The sequence below is a fragment of the Nestor notabilis genome, unplaced genomic scaffold (assembly GCF_000696875.1).
Source record: "Nestor notabilis isolate BGI_N333 unplaced genomic scaffold, ASM69687v1 scaffold659, whole genome shotgun sequence".
Lineage (NCBI taxonomy): Eukaryota > Metazoa > Chordata > Aves > Psittaciformes > Psittacidae > Nestor > Nestor notabilis.
The window spans coordinates 300-18,633 of NW_009942147.1; the positions used below are offsets into that span (position 1 = coordinate 300).

Genomic DNA, 18,334 nt, shown 5'->3' on the forward strand with positions numbered 1-18,334 from the left:
GGGGGAAGAGAGAGGAAGAAGGTGGGAAGAGAATGGAGGCGCCCGTGGGGTCGGAGTTACAGTGCCGGCTACCCACGAGAGGGGTTGTTTTCGCCGTTAACGTTTTAGAACTGATGTTTTTGTTGCTTTCCGTTAAAAAGCAAGTTGCCTGGTCCTCGCTTTCGCTTGCATAATGCGTCGTACTTGGAGGCTGATCAAACGCTGGGTTTTGCCTTTCCTGCCTGGCTCTTCCCCCTTCCCGGGGGGGCTGGGGAGCGCGAGAAGTTTTGAGGTGCCGTTAGTACCGACGCCAGCCTCCTCCTGGTAACTGCTCTGGTTCTCTGGGGCTGGGAAACAAACCGATACCGGGGCTTTCGCCAGACCTGTAGGCCCGTCTTCCTGCTGTTCAACTTTTTTATTGTTCCCCCTTCCCCCCCCTTCCGAGTGCACTGGCTTTCTCGACAGCCAGGGGTTTTCACAGAACGGGAGTCCGAAAGTCTAGACTGTGAACCGGAAAATAATAGGGGAAAGAATGGAAAGTTATGTCAAGGGCTTTGGGGGGAAAAACATCGACGTATCGAACAAAGGTCCTGCCTGTATTGGAGAGAGAGGCCTGCATGTGAGGCCTGATTGTGTCGCATTTACACACGGGGAAGAAATGAGTGCTTGGTACTGGCCTAAATTTATTCTGTAAGTCTGGCATGCAACTCGGGAACATTTTTAAAGTGTGTGTGGTTTGTTTTGAGGGCGTTTTTATTATGTGTAGCAATCCAATAATTTTTAATTTTTTCCAAAAGATATTTTTTTCTAATTCCTGTCTTGCTCAGCAAAAATAATATTGATCCAGAGGTTCTAATACTATAACACAAAACTTCACTCAAACAGGATAACTTCCACAGTTTGTGTTATGTGTATTATGAATTTGAGCTTCCTGGCGCTTTAAAGGCAGTCAGAAGAGGAGTTGAGTAGTTACCACCTGACAAATATGAAGTACATCCTTTATAATGAGAAAGAAGAGGAATTCTAAACACTTAAATTAATTTCACAAGCTTTGTGTAAGGAATTGTCACTGAAGGTATACTTAATTGGTAAGATCCTAAAAGCTAGCAAGCATTGCTGTGATTACTTCTGTTTATCTCTGGTATATTCTCTCCAGTTCTCTCTCTCCTCTCTCACCCCCCAAGTCTAGACTTCTAATTGTACAGGGCTGGTTTTTGGTATTTGATTTCTGCTCAGATTTATGAGTTTTTAATTTTTTTTCATTAAGATAGAAGTTTTAACATATATTTTTATTTTTTCTACATTTTAAAAATATGCATAACTAACATGGAAGAAGTACTTGAAAAAAGCTGTATGTACCTTTCTATTGTTTGGTAGCGTATTTACTAAATATTGATAGGAATGAAATGTATTTATGAAAATATTAGTATTTCAGGTTTTGAAGGTAATAGTTTTAACAGTATTGTACTTAAACTAAGATGTTTAAAAGCAGTGTTCTGGTGAGTAAATACTGTAAATAATAATTCAGGTTTTCAGACATGTGTTTTTGATTTGTAATAGTTTCTACACTTGTAAAATGTAGCTGATTGTGAATGGCTTGGCTCTGTATATACACTGGTTTTGATCTTAAAATGGAAGGGTATTTTTAGTTTTTGCTGTTTGATGTATCTGGTTGCAGTGTTAGAAATACAGGTAATCTGTGGTGTGGGGTTTTCCCCTGCTTCTCACTCCACGGGTGTCTGAAAGAACTGGAAATAGTAAGCTTGAATTGACTACTTTTGAATTTGAATGTTCTTCAGTCTCCAGATGGCTCCATAGGTAGGACCCTAACCAGGCCTTACCTTTCAGTAGAAAAATTGTAGGTCACCCACAGTGTGACATTACTACTTACTAATATAGCAGATTTAATTCAGTAGGAGTGCCGACCTGTTGAGTAAGAGGCTTATGAAAATGGAGCCTTTTGATGTCTTGCAAAAGTTCTTTAGGCCAAAGTGACCATTAGGGAAACAACCTGTATCTTCCCAGTAAATGAATAATCAGAACTGTCATTCTCAATCGGGAATGATGCACAAATTAATTTTTATTATTTTCTATTTTATATTGCATTTTGACTGTCTTCAAACTCAGAATGTAAATATTGTAGGAAAAAGTAATGATCAAAACTTGTTCACTTGTAAATTTGAGGCTGAAAGCTGCAGGCAGCAAAGGCACTGTATTCCTTCCGCAGCAGTTTACCAAAAATGTAATGCAGTTGACTTTAATGTAGCGGATGAAGACATGATGAATTTCTGTGTGGGTCCTTACATTGCTGATAAGTACAGTTACCTACTTTGAGACAATCCAGGAAGATAACTTGACTAAATTCCCTTTGTTCCTAAGCAGTGAAACTGAAGCATGAGTAGGAAAGTTATTGTTTGGCTAACCTACATGATTATTCTTAATTTGCAGCGTAAGCAAATATCAGAACTATCTGTGTTAATCTTATAGGCCATGCTGTATTTTCTACAAGCTAATTAGTAAGCGTCATGTAGAACACTTCTGATCACAGGTCTGTCTTCTGTCACACTGAGACTAAATTATTTTGACAAAGTATAATCAAATCCTGAAGTTGTACAACATGGTGTACTATCACATTGTCAAAAACTTAAACCCAAATGTTTCTGGGATCTCCCATTGGCCTGTTGGATCATCTGTGTCTTGTTTATCACCTGTCAAATTAATAACATTCCCTATAAAGTACATTGTGGACTCTATGACACTCTTAATAGTGGAAACTTTTCATCAAGCTGTCACTGCCCCATTCAGTACTGACTGAAGGTAGCAGTACATCTGAATTTTTGGTAGGGCAACAGATCACCTTTGGGTCAGTGAGTTTGTTTTTTCTGAAGAAGTAATACTTTGAAATTGCTCTTAATATTTTAATCTATATATGGTATCATAGCAGTTTTATGGCAGTATAAGAACCAACTTCTTGCAGAGTGTTTTCATAGGAAAGTTTTAATTTGGAACATGAGGTTGATAACTACAAAACAAAGTCACACTAACTCTTTTTTTCTCCCTCCTGGTATTTTTTCAGTTTACATAATGTGTTTCTCAAGAAGCAAACCTGTTTTCAGACTCCTCACTGATGATCAAGCATGGCAAAAGCCTGTATGTAGCTTCTTGTTTCAGGATGTCTTTTTTTTTTTTTTTTTTTTAAATAATATGATTAACTTTAAAACATGAATTAATCTTCTGTAAATAAAAGATTTTCTAGCTACACATGGTATCAAGTGTACAGTCAGTGAAAGATAGAGGTAAGTCAACTAGCTTTTCCATTGCATGCTTTCAGATACCAGTGGTGGTTACTTCAGGGTGAAGGTTAGTTTTGAGGAGCAATTGTTCTCCTAATCCTGCCACATGATAGAATGTTTCTCATCAACTTGGTAGAAACTTAACTGTATAAACACGCAGTCATATTCTCCTTCAATTCTGTCTGGCAGCCAGGGTTTGAGCACACATAACCAATCTGTTTACTCTCCCTGTTTATAATAAGGCTTGTCTTGCAATATACTGACTGTTGCCAGTCTTACTTGACTCATGAGCATACTCAGTACAAATATGGTAGAAAACTGCCATGTATAACAGCAGTAGATAACCAACTTTTGAAATGAAGACTTTTATATTGGAAAACTGGAAAAGTTCGGTGTATATCAGAAACATTAATCGCAGTGATTCAACACTGGACTTCAATATTTAATAAGTGTGAGAAATACTAGCAATGGTGTTCAAGCCATAGTTGCCTTCAGTTACTCAAAAAAAGCCTTTCTTGTCATGATTCGTAGAGTAAGCCAGTTTGGAAAGGACCCTGGAGGTCACTTGGCCCTGTTCACCACTTGACTTTATCTACTCTTGAATAGTTTTCCATTGATCACTGAACTGATAAAGTGGCTCCATCTGCTTGAGTGATAAGAAAGGAAAAAACCAAAACCAACAAAAAAACCACAAGACAATAAACCTGAAGAGGTATGTGGGTATGTGTGGAGAGGAAACTGGAGGGGTTCTACAGTGTGTAGTAGTACAATGCTGTCTCAAGAAGCACGGAGAAATCAGTGTTCTGAATGGATTGGTCTGCTTTGTGGTGGTGTCCGCAATAAAGTGTGCATGCTGAACTGCGAAGATTTGACCTTCTTAAAAGGTATGAAAGGGTCTGAGTCATCTCCTGGCATGTGAACCTAGAATTGTAGGGAGCAATTTGGTATTTCAAAATGGAAGCTGAGGTACTTGTTGAACAAGAAGGCTTTTTTAAGATATGACAGAAAAGATACATTTCATGTTTATTCTTCTTTCAGAGTAACTTGTTACTGACAACCCTTACTTTAGTGCATAACCTCCAGATAAATAAACTTCATGTAAAGAGGGGCAGCTACTTGCTAGACTTTGTAAAGGTGAAATGAAAGTCTACAGATATGTTGGTTTTCTGATGTACATGTTATTTGGGGATGAAGGTGTTAAACTTTCAGAAGATTGTCAAGTTGTGAAAGGGGCATTAGGCTTCATAGCAGCAATGTGCATCTCCTTCAGATTTGTGGCTGACACCTATTGTATGTTTAAAGCATGGTTAATATCAATTGTTATTAATGCAGAGCAGTAACTGAAATGAAGAATTTTTACTTTGATTTTAGGGGTAGTTCCTAAGGGCAAGACCATTAGGAAAAATAGGCCTGGGACAAACCGTCATCTAGTACATACTTACTCTCCAAGGTAACTAGGTCCAGTCTTAGGCTATCTTTGCTTTTAGAAAGCATGTGCGCTGTTTTGTTCTCCTTCATCTTTCTCCATGTCTGACTTCTGCCTTCTTTGTCTTGCTACAAGCTGCTTGTGACTTGTCTTACCTACTCTTGAGTAGGTGAAATGATCTCTCTGTACTGCAGGGGCTTATGTGCTTAAAGTCTGTTCTGTACCTCCTCCCTTAGTCTGAGACTGCTTAGGTGTAAAAGTAGAAAGACAGGTAAATAAATATGGAAATCAGAAAACCACTTTTACATTAATTTTTTTAGGAGCAATATAAATGAGTGTTGAGGCACCAAAAAAGGAAAAATGTAAATGTAAACAATGCATTATAACACTTGTGATGGTGCATTTCAACATCCTCTGTACTTCTCTCTTCGCCCCCCCCCCCAAAAGAAAAACTGCACACATATGGCTTACCACCACCAATCAGGAACTTTAGTTCAATGTCCTTGATGCTTGCTTTAACTTCTGGAGTAAGTGAGAAGAAGCTGTCTTTACATTATATATCTTTGTGGATATGAATCTGTGGTAGATGTCTATTTTTGGACAAGATTATTTTTTTAAGACGTGGTTAACATCAGGGCTAGAAGATGACATCTTATCCATGTTAATAGTGTTCTGTGTCTTATAATGTCAAATCCCTTATGAAATTAGCTTATTTAGTATAGAGTGTCCCTTCCTGGAAGGTGTGTGCAGTGTAACTGAACCCCCTGATCACAGGTGAGATGTGGCTATGCATTTAAAGAGAACTAATGAAGAAAGTAACTGAAGGTGCATATTAATAGGCTGTATACTGAATGCGGACTTGGAACTCTGCCTTCATGAGGGAGTGAATGTTTTCTTCCTCTCTATTTTGAGGATACTACTCCATTTTAATCAAGTTACTGACTGGGAAGTCTAATTGCTCTTCAAAACTTCATGTGTTTTGACTTTTGCAGTTGGTTCAGGTATAATAGCTTGATGAATTCATCCATCATAAGGGTGAGAGGAAGGTGGGAAATTGATAACTTGAACTGGGGCGCTCAGGCAGTCATAGTCTATGTGAAATAACCCTGAGTCAATAGCACCTGAGAAGAAGCTGTGTAGCTAGGTTTCGGATCTTTTAAGTAATACCAGTAATCAAAATAAATGGGGTTCAAGTAATGGAAAGTGCAAGAATACCATCAATGTACATAAAAATGCAACTTCATTTGATGTTAGTAAGAAAATTTGTGGACAAAATACCATTTCAACTGAATCTTCAACTGACAGTGATGGAAACAGCATAACTTTGGCAAACTTTAAGCCAGGATTCCAAGTGTTAAAAGTTGTACTTAAAAGATCAGCAGTCTATCTAACAATGTTTTTTACGTGTTTATGCAGCAGTACATGCTGCCACATCTTACTCTGGTACTGTTCTGCCTGATTTATTTAGTGGGTAGCTTTCTACAATGAAACACTGTTAATAAAAATGAAGACCTGCATTATGCCATAAGATTGAAGAAGTTTGATTCCCATACTTGGTTACAAAAAGCTTGGCAGAAGAACAAATGTGTTTCTTTGCCAAAAATAAAGATAGCAAATATGCTTTCTTCAAATTTTTTTGTATGACAACTTTAAAATTGATATAGTTCTGCTGCATATTTGTAGTCTTGCAACTGAATGTAGCCATGTTCTGTACTAGACTGTCAGCAGGGCTGCAGCTCAAAACTTTAATCAGCACTTTGTAACTAGAAATGGAAGAAGCATTGTTAAGAGAAATGCTGTTGCACACCTCAGTCTGCAAATTAAATACTTCATGGTGAAAGCAGAAACTGAGCATTCTTCAGGTTAACTGTGAAGAGGAAAGATGGATTTTGTGGAATTTAGTATGTGAAGGAACAGTACTGCTTAAATGCCTCCATTAATTTTCAAATACTTGAGCACTATGGTCACAGTAGTAAGGATGGGATTTTTTTTTTTCCTTAATAGTTTAGGGGTTCTTGAAATACTGCCAAAACCGAACTGGAGGTGGAGCAGAAAGAGTGCTGAAGATTTTGACTTAACTGTGCTGTATGCAGATGAACTCAAGTAAGATAGAACCTGAGAACTATATGTTTGGAAACTTGAGGTAAATACAAATGTAGTGATGAGTTAATTTTTGAGAGCACACTTAAAATAAATGTAAAGTTGCCTATGAGACTCTACTGAAGTGACAGGCGAAGTAATCTCAATCTGTCACTTTCAAAATACAAAGCAGTGAACACACTTCTTGCTATACTTCATTGCTCCCAGAGGTTGTCTAGAGTAAAGTATATTCCCTGGGTGCATCAGGCTTTTTCCTCTGTCACAGACTTAGTCAAAACCTGCTAAAAGTATTATTGTGGTTTTAAATAGATTCCTGTTGGGTAGCTTATGTCAGTAGATAAACGTGATGTAGTTGTATCACCTATTTTTCAAAACTCCTTATGTTCAGATGAAATCTGAGTTTCTATCAGAGTGAGATCTTGCTTTTCAATTCTGACTGTGCTTTCTGCTGTCAACGGCTGTAGTGTCGCCAGAAATACTTTGTCAACTCCTTCAACCTGTTCTTCAGCAGCCTGACTGTTCTAAACTATTGTTGCTTCTGTGTGTGGTGTCTGTTTCATTGTTGCCATTTCAAGGCTGCTTAGATCTCACCTGTACTACTAATGCAATTAAATTAATAATTTTTTTTAGCAGGGTTGGAGCATGTCAAAAACTTAATCAGAAGTAAGCCAAGTAGTAGGTTGCTGTGCATCACAAAATTGCTTAATGCGTTTGCTTCTAAAAGCTGTTACCCTTAAGCTAGGAACTGGTTTCTTCCCTAGAGATTTTTAGGTTTTTCAATATCGTTTTCATTCAACGAAGTTATGTCAGGCTATTTGGAAAGTCAGCTTGGTAAGATGGTAGATCAAAACTAGACAGCAGATGATGTTGTTAATTGACCTAATAACAGAGAGTGGTATTTTGACTTTCCATGTTCTGTAATTCATCTTTGAAAGTTGTTAATAACTCAATTATAGAATCTCTATATGGTACTTCCATAGAGTTCATATATTTTGTTTGTTAGTTCTACATGGAGCTCTTTGTTAAAAAAAAATTATAGAGTAACTGTTTTGGTTTTCTGAATGTATTAACTCCGGCATATTCCCCCTCTCTTCTCCAGTTCCCCCCCCCACCCCGCACACACACATTTGGGAGATATCAAACATGAACATATGGACAGAGAGTGACACAGCAATAGAAGGATCAAGCTGGATAAACAACCTCTGCATAGAATAACCCTGTCCAAAAGCATGGTGTATGGTTTGTGGTTTTTTTAGTTTTAAATCCTAGAACTCACTGCTTATTGCAATAACTTGCTTTGTGGAGAGCTATCTTCTGCCTCCACCCCTCCTTCTCAGCAGAAGGTGTGGGGGCAAGTTTTATTTTCGTAGTCACAATAAAGTTAAAGTGGTAGGTACTATGGGACAGGATAGGAGCAGCTTCACAACCTGCAGATAATATAGGTTTGCTTCTTTACAATGTATTCTTCAAGTTTATCTTCTGGGAAAGAATGGGTGTTGTGATAATAAGAATGGCGTTCAGGCTACTTCCTTAGCAAAAAGAACAAGGTGGATGTACTAGCCTTTCCTAGGAACTGAGCATTTAAAGTATTTTTTGTGCCTGAGTGTCTCAGTCCTGAGCAACATGAGCATCTCATCTCTGTGGCTGCCCTAGTAGAACAACAGAACATGTTATTTGTCAGCTCTCTGTAAGGACAGTGAGGAACTATGGTCTAGGCATAAGCTTAGTAAGAGACCTTATAATGTCAAAAGTGTAATCTTGTTAATGTTGGTATATCACTTGGTATATCTAACTTGCAGCTGTCTAAAAAGCAGCCAAGTGCATGCACTGGTTTAGTTCTCATACTTGCATTTTAATTCGTCAGTCCTCCTGGGAGATTCTTTCAGCATGTTGTTTCTTAAAAGTTAGGATCATCTATTTCCAGCCTGAAAGTTTGTCATAACTTTTGCCTGCTAACTGTATCAATGCTCTCCTCTTATTTGAAGTAATTTTCTTTTCTTGGTGTTTTATCCTTGGCACTTGAAGTGTTTATAACCTTGTTGCCAGGCTGAATAATACAGGTTTTATTAGTCACCTCCTGTAAGAGCACTCTTCTGTTCTTTCAACTGGAATTCATCTCTCCTGACCAAGGCCAACTGTGATGGGGTAGAGTATTCCAGATAAATGCTTTTTGTACAAAAGCACTGGAGAATTCTCATTTACTCTGTAATAGTATATCTACATAAGCATTGGTTCCTCTTCCACCCTACACCCCACACCCCCCTTCCCGTCCAGTATCACTTTGTGAGTAACTGGAGCACATAGTTGCTAATGCTTATGTCAACTCACAAGCTTGGCTTATAGTAAAACTTCTCGGTTTTAGTACTGAGGGATAGGATTTCCATGGTGCTTGGTATTATTGTACTTAGCGTTGCAAGCATCTCATTAGAATAATTCACTGTTCTGTATTTTGAATGCGTATTTATTATGTTGAGGGAGGGAAGGAGGAGAGGAAAGGAAACTTGTAAGTTTTGTTAGTTTGGGGGGAAAAAAAAAGGGAACTTCGAGGGAACAGCTCTGGCTTTAGGTAACCATATCACTTGTGTAGTTATATTAAAATAAGCAAGGCTGTAACAACAATAAAGCTTTTATTCCATAGTTTTTCCTTCTATGGGTAACAGTCTTATCATTTTAAATGCTCTCTGCTACACTCATACAATGATGTATTCTATTTGGATGCTACTTAACAGAAGTTGGTTGTTTAAATAATTTTGGATTTAACAAAACGGAAACAAAATAATGAATGCCCTCTCTTCTGTAATCCTGGTTATAGTACCAAGTGTTTAGAGTTTTGCTGTTCAGAAAGTCTTTCACTTCTGGAATCTACTAATGTCCTGTTATTTACTGAATGAGGATTTCAAGATCTAATTCCATCACAAGTTTAATATTATTGCCTGTCTTCAGGTGTTACAAATGTCTGTGGGCTAAACACCCATAGCTTACAGAACTGTCATTTCCAACCATTTTTTGCAATGTTGGCCTCTGATTGCACATTCACTGTAGCTGTGTGTGTTTTAAGTCCAGCTATGTCTGAAAGATAGAAGTACTTCAGGCAAAAATATTCTTGCTGTAGTTGTTTGCTGTAACACAGCTTTGAGACTGACAGGGTTGGAAAGCTGTAGTTTAATAGTGCTCATCAAAGAGTACTTGTGTTCTTTTGTGAAACTCCAGTTTGAGAATATTTACAGAAGTTCATAAACTAAACAAATATAATTTCATGGTACTGTTGACATGGTGGAGGAAAGTAGGCTGTTCTGTGAGAAGTATTTGAAAGAACCAATCTTTAATATTAGTTTGTCAGGAAAGGACATATTCCTGGAAATGCTGTCAACACTAATGGGATCTCTTTTTAAATAGTACATTTGTGGGGTGTTTTTTTTTTTTGGTTTTTTTTTTTGTGGTTTTTTGTTGTGTTTTTTTTTTTTTTGTTTGTTTGTTTGTTTTTTTAGAAGTGGAGGGACAATTGTTCCTTACTGTGTTTTCAGGTTACTTTAGGTTGGAGTACTTTAAATGCCAGGCCTTTAGCCCAAAATATTTAGTTGCTAGCTAAAGGCTAACAGGAGGAGAAAAAACAAAGCACACAAGTATGTATAAGGTTTTATACCAGTGACTGTCGCTGTATTGTCATAAATGTTATAGCTATACCATGAAAGGTAATTGCTCCCATGGGGATCTCTGTGCTTAATTCTCTTAAATGAAGGTGATTTAAAGATGTTAACCTGGCATGCTTAAGCTTAGAGCAGCTCAGGCAAGGAATTCAAGGACCTGGAGTTTTGTGCCCATTGACTCATGAAAGCTGTTCAGAAATAAGAGTGTGACAAGTAGAGAAGATGAGAAGCTACTGATTTTCTCTGAATCTCAGATAACTTGTGTGAGACATAGCTGAATTGGGGCTTGCAAGCCCCTACCTTTGCTTTATGTATATTATTTAACTTGTTTAAAAAGCATACTTCAGAAGGGTTTGGTCTTTCTGTTGACAGTATCAAAACAAGAAGGTAACTGGTGCAAATCCAGACCTGTGGCAGTTAGAAGCTGAAGCTCAATCTATAGCAGGATATAGTGATGTAAATGTTTCAGTTTAGTTAAGGTGCATCCAGAATCAAGGTAATTTGTTACTACTTAATAGTATTCCAGGTTACGGCTACAAACTAGAGTTGCACATACTCTTAGTGTATGTTTGCTGCATTGTTGGGAAGATTGGTGGCCCAGCTTTGAGGTGGGAATAATTTAAGAATGCATATTTGTGACTGGCTATCATCTTAGCTGCTTTGTTCTTTATACTTGCATAGATGGGATTATCATTTGTGGTGGGAGAGTGGTGGAGAACCTGATGTAATTTCAGGTTGCTTCAGAAGAATTTGAAAGCTTTTACTGATAACAGTGGTAACTCCAAGTATCAGGTTTTAAATTGTCTATATAAACTTGTGCAGGTGCAATAATCTACATTTTTTACCAACTCCTGAAGTTCAGTGTACTGAATTCTTAAACAAAAATGGTCTGCCCAGGCATTAGAATGAAACTAAGAATTGTACTCTATTCCTGTACTTTCTGAGGTATTTGTGTAAGTAGAGGGATTTGAAATAATGACATCCTCAAAGGTAGGAGCTTTGGATAAATATAGATAGTAGCTGGAAGCTACCTTCTGTGAAGTACATGAGACTTCTACTTAGTTTATGGATTAGAGGAACTAAATTTCCTTTCTAATTTATTTAGATGACCACACTCGCTAGGAAGTCTCCCAAGAAATGTAGTTGGGTTTTTAGCATACGTCAGTGTTGTGGTACTCTTTGAAAGATAGGATGGTGTTCAGCTGAAGAATTGCATAGTACAGGCTGATAGCTTTAATGCCTTGAAGTCTGTCTTGTTTAGGTTTTTCTCTCCTTAGTCTGCACTGTAACTTTAGCGTGAGTTAAATCTTGTAGGAAGAGTAAAAGGAAGTGTAATCGCTCTTAAGCTTAGAGTTAATGGAGTTATTAAAAAAAAAAAAAGTTTGGCTCAATGTCTGTCGTACTTGAATATGTACAGAATATTTATGCTGACTTTTTAATTGGAAAAGTATCCATTATGAAATGCACACTACTATACTGCATCCAGAATGCTTTTGTTGAAAATAAAAAAGGCACCACTGAAACTTTTAGACTCTCATCACGCAGCTGTTCAATGCAATAAATATTGTTATATTAGTATATGCTACTGGCATATGCTGTCCTTGATAGGGTGAGACTGCTGATTTGAAAGTTCAATGTTAGAAGCTTTGTATTCTCTACTTTCTAATTAGTCAAAATAGACATTTAATAGGAAATAGTCAAAGCTATTTCTTAGTAGCTACTGCCAGTTTGCAGTGGTTTCATTAACTTTCAGATCTGTGCAGGAAACTGCTGGACAGATCAGGCTATTTTCAAATTGCAGTACACAGTATCTGTCCCAAAACTGTTCTTCCAGAGAAGGCTTTAAGTACAAAGAAAACATACAAGTAAACATTGAAAAGCATAGGAGAAAGACCCAAAGTTAAAACAGTTAGTTTCCATCTTTGGTAGCTGGTGGGGGCTGGAGGTGCTAGGAAATAATTGATGGGGGGAAAAGATGTCTAAGACCTGAAGTGAGGAAGTAGAAATAGTAAAGATACTGTGATTATAGAACACTTCATTGCTCATTAATCGTATGTGGGATGGGGATGTGCATGCTCCTAGCTGAGTATCTTTCATTAGCAAAACAGATGTAGGATTAAGAGAGGCTCCAGTCTTTCTGAAGTACACAAATTTTGCGTTTGATATGATAAGATATTGTGCAGAGGAGAGAGAAGGAAGAAACTGTGCTCAGTTATGGGCCTACAGTTATTTTCCATCTTCCTTCACAAGCCTGAGTACTATGTATTCTTTCTTTAATCTTCCCCTGATGCCACTCCATTCCCTGTGTGGTTTTTACTGAAATGTTGTAGAGAGAGTTATTCTGTCTTCCATCATGATAAATCTGCCTTCTGCAGTTAAATATTCTTTTGTTTGTCTTTTTTACTAGTGCATTTTATTAAGTGGCTTAAATAGTAAAGAGGATAACATCTGTAATAGTTCAGAAGATATGTAAAAGTCTTGTGGATATTTTTTTAAAGGGAAAAAACCAAACCAAACCGTAAAACCCCCAAAAACCCAAACACCATAAAGACAAGACTGTCTTGCATGGGAGTTAAGTGAAGTTTGCTTCCAATTCAGTGTTGTCTTAATGGTATGGGATAATATTCTTGTTTGCAAAAATTACTTTCAGGAGTGTAGCAAGATGGATGAATAGCCTTGCTCCAAAGTATTCTGTCATTGATGTGCACGCATATCACCCAAGGAAACAGTGTTTCCCTTTCCTCTCTTCCTCATCATGTTCTATTTCAATCCTAGAGAAGGCCAGAATCAGTATGTGTTGTTTGGGGGCAATAGGTTGTAGGTTTATTCTTAAGGCATAGTTGGGCATTAGTGTAGGATAAAAGGTCATAGGTTTATTCTTAAGGCATAGTTGGGCATTAGTGCAGGATAAAAGGTCACCTGTATAGGAGGCAACCTTTGAGTATTCTGATTGGGTCACAGAGCAAATTGCAAGAGCAAAGGTGTATCAAATCAGCTATTATAATATCTAGTTTTTATATAATCATTTTGGTCCCAAGGTCAAGCTGTAGAAGGCTTAAAGCTCTGCTTGTTCTTTATAAGTATCTTGGTACTGTGGAGAAACTTTGTGTTCTTCTCGTTAGTTTGCTGTATTAGTGGTAGTCTCTGAATCCTTACAATATATTAGGGAGCAGCTGTTTAGCTGGGAGGTAACAAATTTAGGCAGCATCTATTGGAACATCTTCCCAGAAAGTAAGTAGCCTTTCTTTCAATCATAAGTGATTGACTATCAGCAGGGGCTTCAGGCCAACTGGGCCATCCTATGACCCTGAGGAAAAATACCTTATTAGTGTAAATGTGTTCACCTAGTGAACTATAATATATGTATATGGTTACAGTTGTTCCTTATGCAAAGAAAATGTGTGGGTAGCCTGGGAGAGAGGAAGTAAAAATCCTTGTTGAGGTAAAGCAGAGAAAAGGGCTAGTGGTACTTGCACATATGGGAAGGGAGGAGTTTGTAGTAGACACTTTTTTGTCTGTATTAAGGTTTGGTGATGGTGAGTTCTTGTCTAGCTTAAAATTAAGACTAAGTCTGGCATCCTTCTAAGAAGCATTTGAAAGACCTCTAATACTTAGATTGCTTAAGTTCAGCATCTTAATGCTCTGCATTCAGATTCTTGGAGCATTCATTTGCTGATCACATACTCTAATTCCCACGTACAATGCCTCATTCCCACAAACTTGTTTTATTTGTAGAGCACTGAAAACGTGTATGTGTTGTCATAGTAGACAGTCTTCTCAAAGTATGCCATGATGTTTAATTCTTTCATAAAGTTTGGGATACTCTGGCTTTTGGAAGCTTCTTCCATGACTGTAAGGGTTGGAACCTTCCTGAAGTGCCGTTCTGGAAGCTAATACTGTAGGTTCTTCTGTGTAGTTACCATGAACGAATAACTCTGAGCACTGTGAAGTCCTGATGGTGTTTACCAGGTGCTTCTTTGGGTGTGACTTCTTTTTGTTCAGCTTTAGACAGAACTTCTGTTTCTCTAAACTGATGTTTGGTAGGTAGTTTGGTACATGATTTCATACAAGGTAAATGTCTTTAATTGTGTCTGTGTCAGTGATTTGGTATGTGTATTAGAGCTTGTTCTTATTACATCAGTGCAAGGTATAATGTCAATGTCTAAATTTTTCTTAGGTTGAGAAGATGCTCCTGTGGCACATGAGCCAGTGGCATCTTGGAATTGAGCACTTACCCAGTTTAAAAACCCTAAATGTGTTTTAATCCCTTTGTTTGTTGTTGTAGTATCCTTGTGATAATTAAAGATCTGTATGAAGATCCAGTGCTGAGGAAGCCGGAAACTTAACCTGTTTTAATTGGATTTCTTCCTCAACAGCTACAATTAAACCATTTCCCAGGTTGTATCATGTGGCATAGGAATCTTGTTATGCATTAGGCCTATGACCTTTTTTTGGATAGAAGTCTTCATTCGTGATAGCATAACCTGTTTGAGACAGTATAGGAAAGGAAGCCTTAACAGACATCAATCTGAGTCAGTGTTAAATACCAGTGATTAGAAAAACAAAAGAGAAACTTCTGAGATCCTCCTGATTTATCCAGACTTCTAAATGATATTTTGAAGATAAAACCCCCGAGATCTGTTCTAGTTAAGTAGAAGATAGAGGTGTACTCCACTTCCCCTGGAAACATATTTTTTTTTTTTTTTTATTACATTTTTGGTTTTTATCTTTAAAATGTTTCTTTTTAAGCCATGCTAGTATTGAGTGATCGGACTTCTCCGCTTTTGGCATTTCTGTATGTAAACTATTTCAAGCTGAAGCTGAATATTATAAAAATGAAGACCCAATCTCTTCCCTCTACCTTGTTTTCAGGGTACATCTACATAATGCCCTATAATCTTGGGTCTAATCGTCGTGTACAAGTCAACTGTTTTTCGTGTTCTTCTTCCAGCAGTAACTTCTGTAAGGTCTAGTCTCTGATTTTTATTTTTGTTTGTTTTTGCCTCTCCCCTTCTAGTTGTCTAGAAGACTGCAGAGATCATTTTATGCTGATTTATACTTTAGGTGGCCAAACCATGTTTTACTAGCCACTGAGCTCACTAGTTCTCTCTGTAATTTAAGACAGCTTGGCAGAAGTTGATTAGGAACCTGGCAGGGCTCAGGCAACCTGCCGTGCTGCAACCTGGGACATGTATTGTCTAACAGGCTCTGCAGGTAGGACATGGGTATGTACCATATCAGTGTTTGTCTTATACTACTGCACTTTGATTTTACTTTAGGGCTGTGTGTGCCAGATGCAGGTGAATGGTAAACTGCAAATAAGGCACCATCTGGTCTGTGGGGTTAGAATGGGAAAGAGATTTGATGTTGTAGCAATAGGTTCTGCATTCAAACTCATAATGTTGAAGTAAACAGAGCTGTGCAGCTCAAAAGCAGCTGGGCATTAAGCATTAGGTAGGGCAGACTTGGAGTGGGTGATGATTTTTGGTACTTCTCTGTTCACATGCATGACAATACTGAAATCGAGCTTCTAAACTGAGTTTTTTACTTATCACTCAACTGACTTTTTTTCTTCACTGGTAATAAATGCCCCCTGCCCCAACTTTGCCACACCTGTTTACTTGGTCTTAATTTGACCACCTACCTACACCTACCTGTCTTCATTCCTGGCAGTGTCACTGATGTGTACTTAATGAATTAATAAAGAGTTCTGTTCTCTCGTTTGTGTTGTCTTGCAGAAGGTAAAAGCTCCTCATTCAAGCTTGTTCCCCTTGTCTGAAGAGAATGTTCTAACCCTTGCACTTGCCAAGGCAGCATATTTGAGTTTTATACTGTTAGTGAAAGGTTAAGCTGCTATTGCACAGATAGTGAATTTTGGCTCCTACTAAACCAAGGTTTCTAGGGAAGTTGAAAAGGAAGGCCAGAGAAGATTTTTACTTCTACTGCTTGTGATGTCTTTTGTTGGGACTCTGCTAAAACCAAGAACTCATCAATTCACTCTATACTATTCACTACAGATAGGAGAGTTTTGTTTAGGATTTGGCTGCTGAAAAATGCCTTTTCCCTTGAAGAGATACCAGTTGCTTTAATTTAAAAAAGGAAAAAAGTATTTCCATTGTTGCTAACAAGTTGGAACCACAGCTGTATTAGCAGCAGGCAGCAGAATTACATACTGAGACTCTCCTAGTGTAAACTTGTTTGTCTAGCAGCTTGTCAGTAACAGTAATTTTAAAGTTCTTGTAGAGGTGAAGTCAAGCTCTTGCTACAGTATCTGATTTAGCAGAGAAATTTTGCTCTTTTTTTGCAGTTTTCCCTTCCTTTTCCCATTCCTGTGCTAAAAGGGAAAAGGAGCTGTCAACAGAGACAAAAAGTGGTTCAGTGTTCTGCAGCTAATGTTTGCTATGTTTATATGTGCTTGTTCTTCATGTGGTGTAACAAGTCTTTTGTGTTACAGAGATGGCTTAAATATTTCTGAGCTGCTTCTTAAGCTGAGCTGTCACTGACTGATTTGCAGCTGTCCAGATCAGATTAATCTTTTACTGAATATAGATTGATTTGGAAGTTTCCGGGTTTTAGACTTTTTATAGACTTTATAAGCGAGTGCTGAAAGAAAAATGTAACTGCTGCAGAATTGACTGCATTACAACAGAATTTAGTGCTTGGCTGGTTAAAAAAAGACAAACCAAAACAGCACTGGAGACCAAGAAACTACAGGTGTTGTAAACATGAAAATATTTTCTTCAAGTGTTGAATTCTGGCATTCTGCCACCAAGAGAGCATTCTCTCTCCTTATTAATGAATTCAGGTCAAACCATACACTGATGGAAAACTTATATTGAACTAGTTTGAGCATGTTACAGTGACATGAAACGGTAACAAACTTAGTTTATTTAGAGAAGAAAAAATTTAACTATTTGAATTTTTTACAAGGGTAGATTATTTGAATTAAGTTGTGATCTGTCCCTGTAAATAAATGTACTATGTGATTGTTTTTCTTATAAACTCCATTGCTAACGCTCTCGAGAAGGAGTAGTTGCTGTTGACAACACTTTTAATTTCCAAAGTTAAGAATCCTAGAGAGAAGAGAATAAAATCAATCATAGAATCGTTTGGGTTGGAGGGGACCTTCAAAGGTCATCTAGTCCAACTTGCCTGTGATGAGCAGGGACATCTTCAACTAGAACCACAATTCAGTCTGGCCTTTAATGTCTCCAGGGATGAACTGCTTTCTGTTTTCCTTCTTTTTTGGATGAGGATCTGAGTGACACTTCTGTACTTTTGTGAGCCAAAATGCAGTCTGGAAGTGACACAACTTGTAATATTTCTGTCCTTGATGAGTGTAAGGGAAAAAAAAAAAAAACAACTCCAACACAGTGAGGTGTCAGAACTGAGGGGGAGTGCCTTCAAAACAGTGTTATATTTATACAATGCCACTACTTTTTTCTTCTCAAACTGCAGCTTCAGGTCTTCCAGAGGAAAGGAGTATAGGAGGTAAAGACTTCTACAGTCTAAATGTTAGGTAGGCCCCTTAGCCAGCTCATAAGAATTCAGTTAAACTTCAGTGTTGGTTTAATTTCTTAGTGCACTAAAAGGGTGATTGACTCTTCAGTAATGAAAGCTATGGATTCCTGAGTGCCATGATCTGGCCACACTGGTCATGCAAACAGACCTGAGACACCTGAGCTCAACTTTGTATCCTGTATAACCATATACAAAATAGACCATGAACCGTGTTGTTTTTCTTTTTTCTTTTTTTTTTTTTTTTTTGGTTCCTTTAAGCTGTCCAGATGAACAGGAATATTCTGCTGTCTAACTTATACAGGCACATTTTCTTCTTCTGCCGATTTGAGCTCCCCCCCCCCCCCTCCCCCCCCCCCCCCCCCCCCCCC

At 37.9% G+C, this 18,334-nt stretch overlaps 1 protein-coding gene across 1 annotated transcript in view; it reads left to right on the forward strand.

The window, feature by feature from the left end:
- Positions 1 to 1,451: 1,451 nt before the first annotated feature.
- TRIP12 (thyroid hormone receptor interactor 12) overlaps positions 1,452 to 18,334 on the forward strand; it is a gene marked incomplete at its 3' end in the record, with an annotated part of 68,351 nt that continues 51,468 nt past the window's right edge. Inside the window, exon 1 of the mRNA XM_010021242.1 lies at positions 1,452 to 1,478. The remainder of the gene's footprint in view (positions 1,479 to 18,334) is intronic.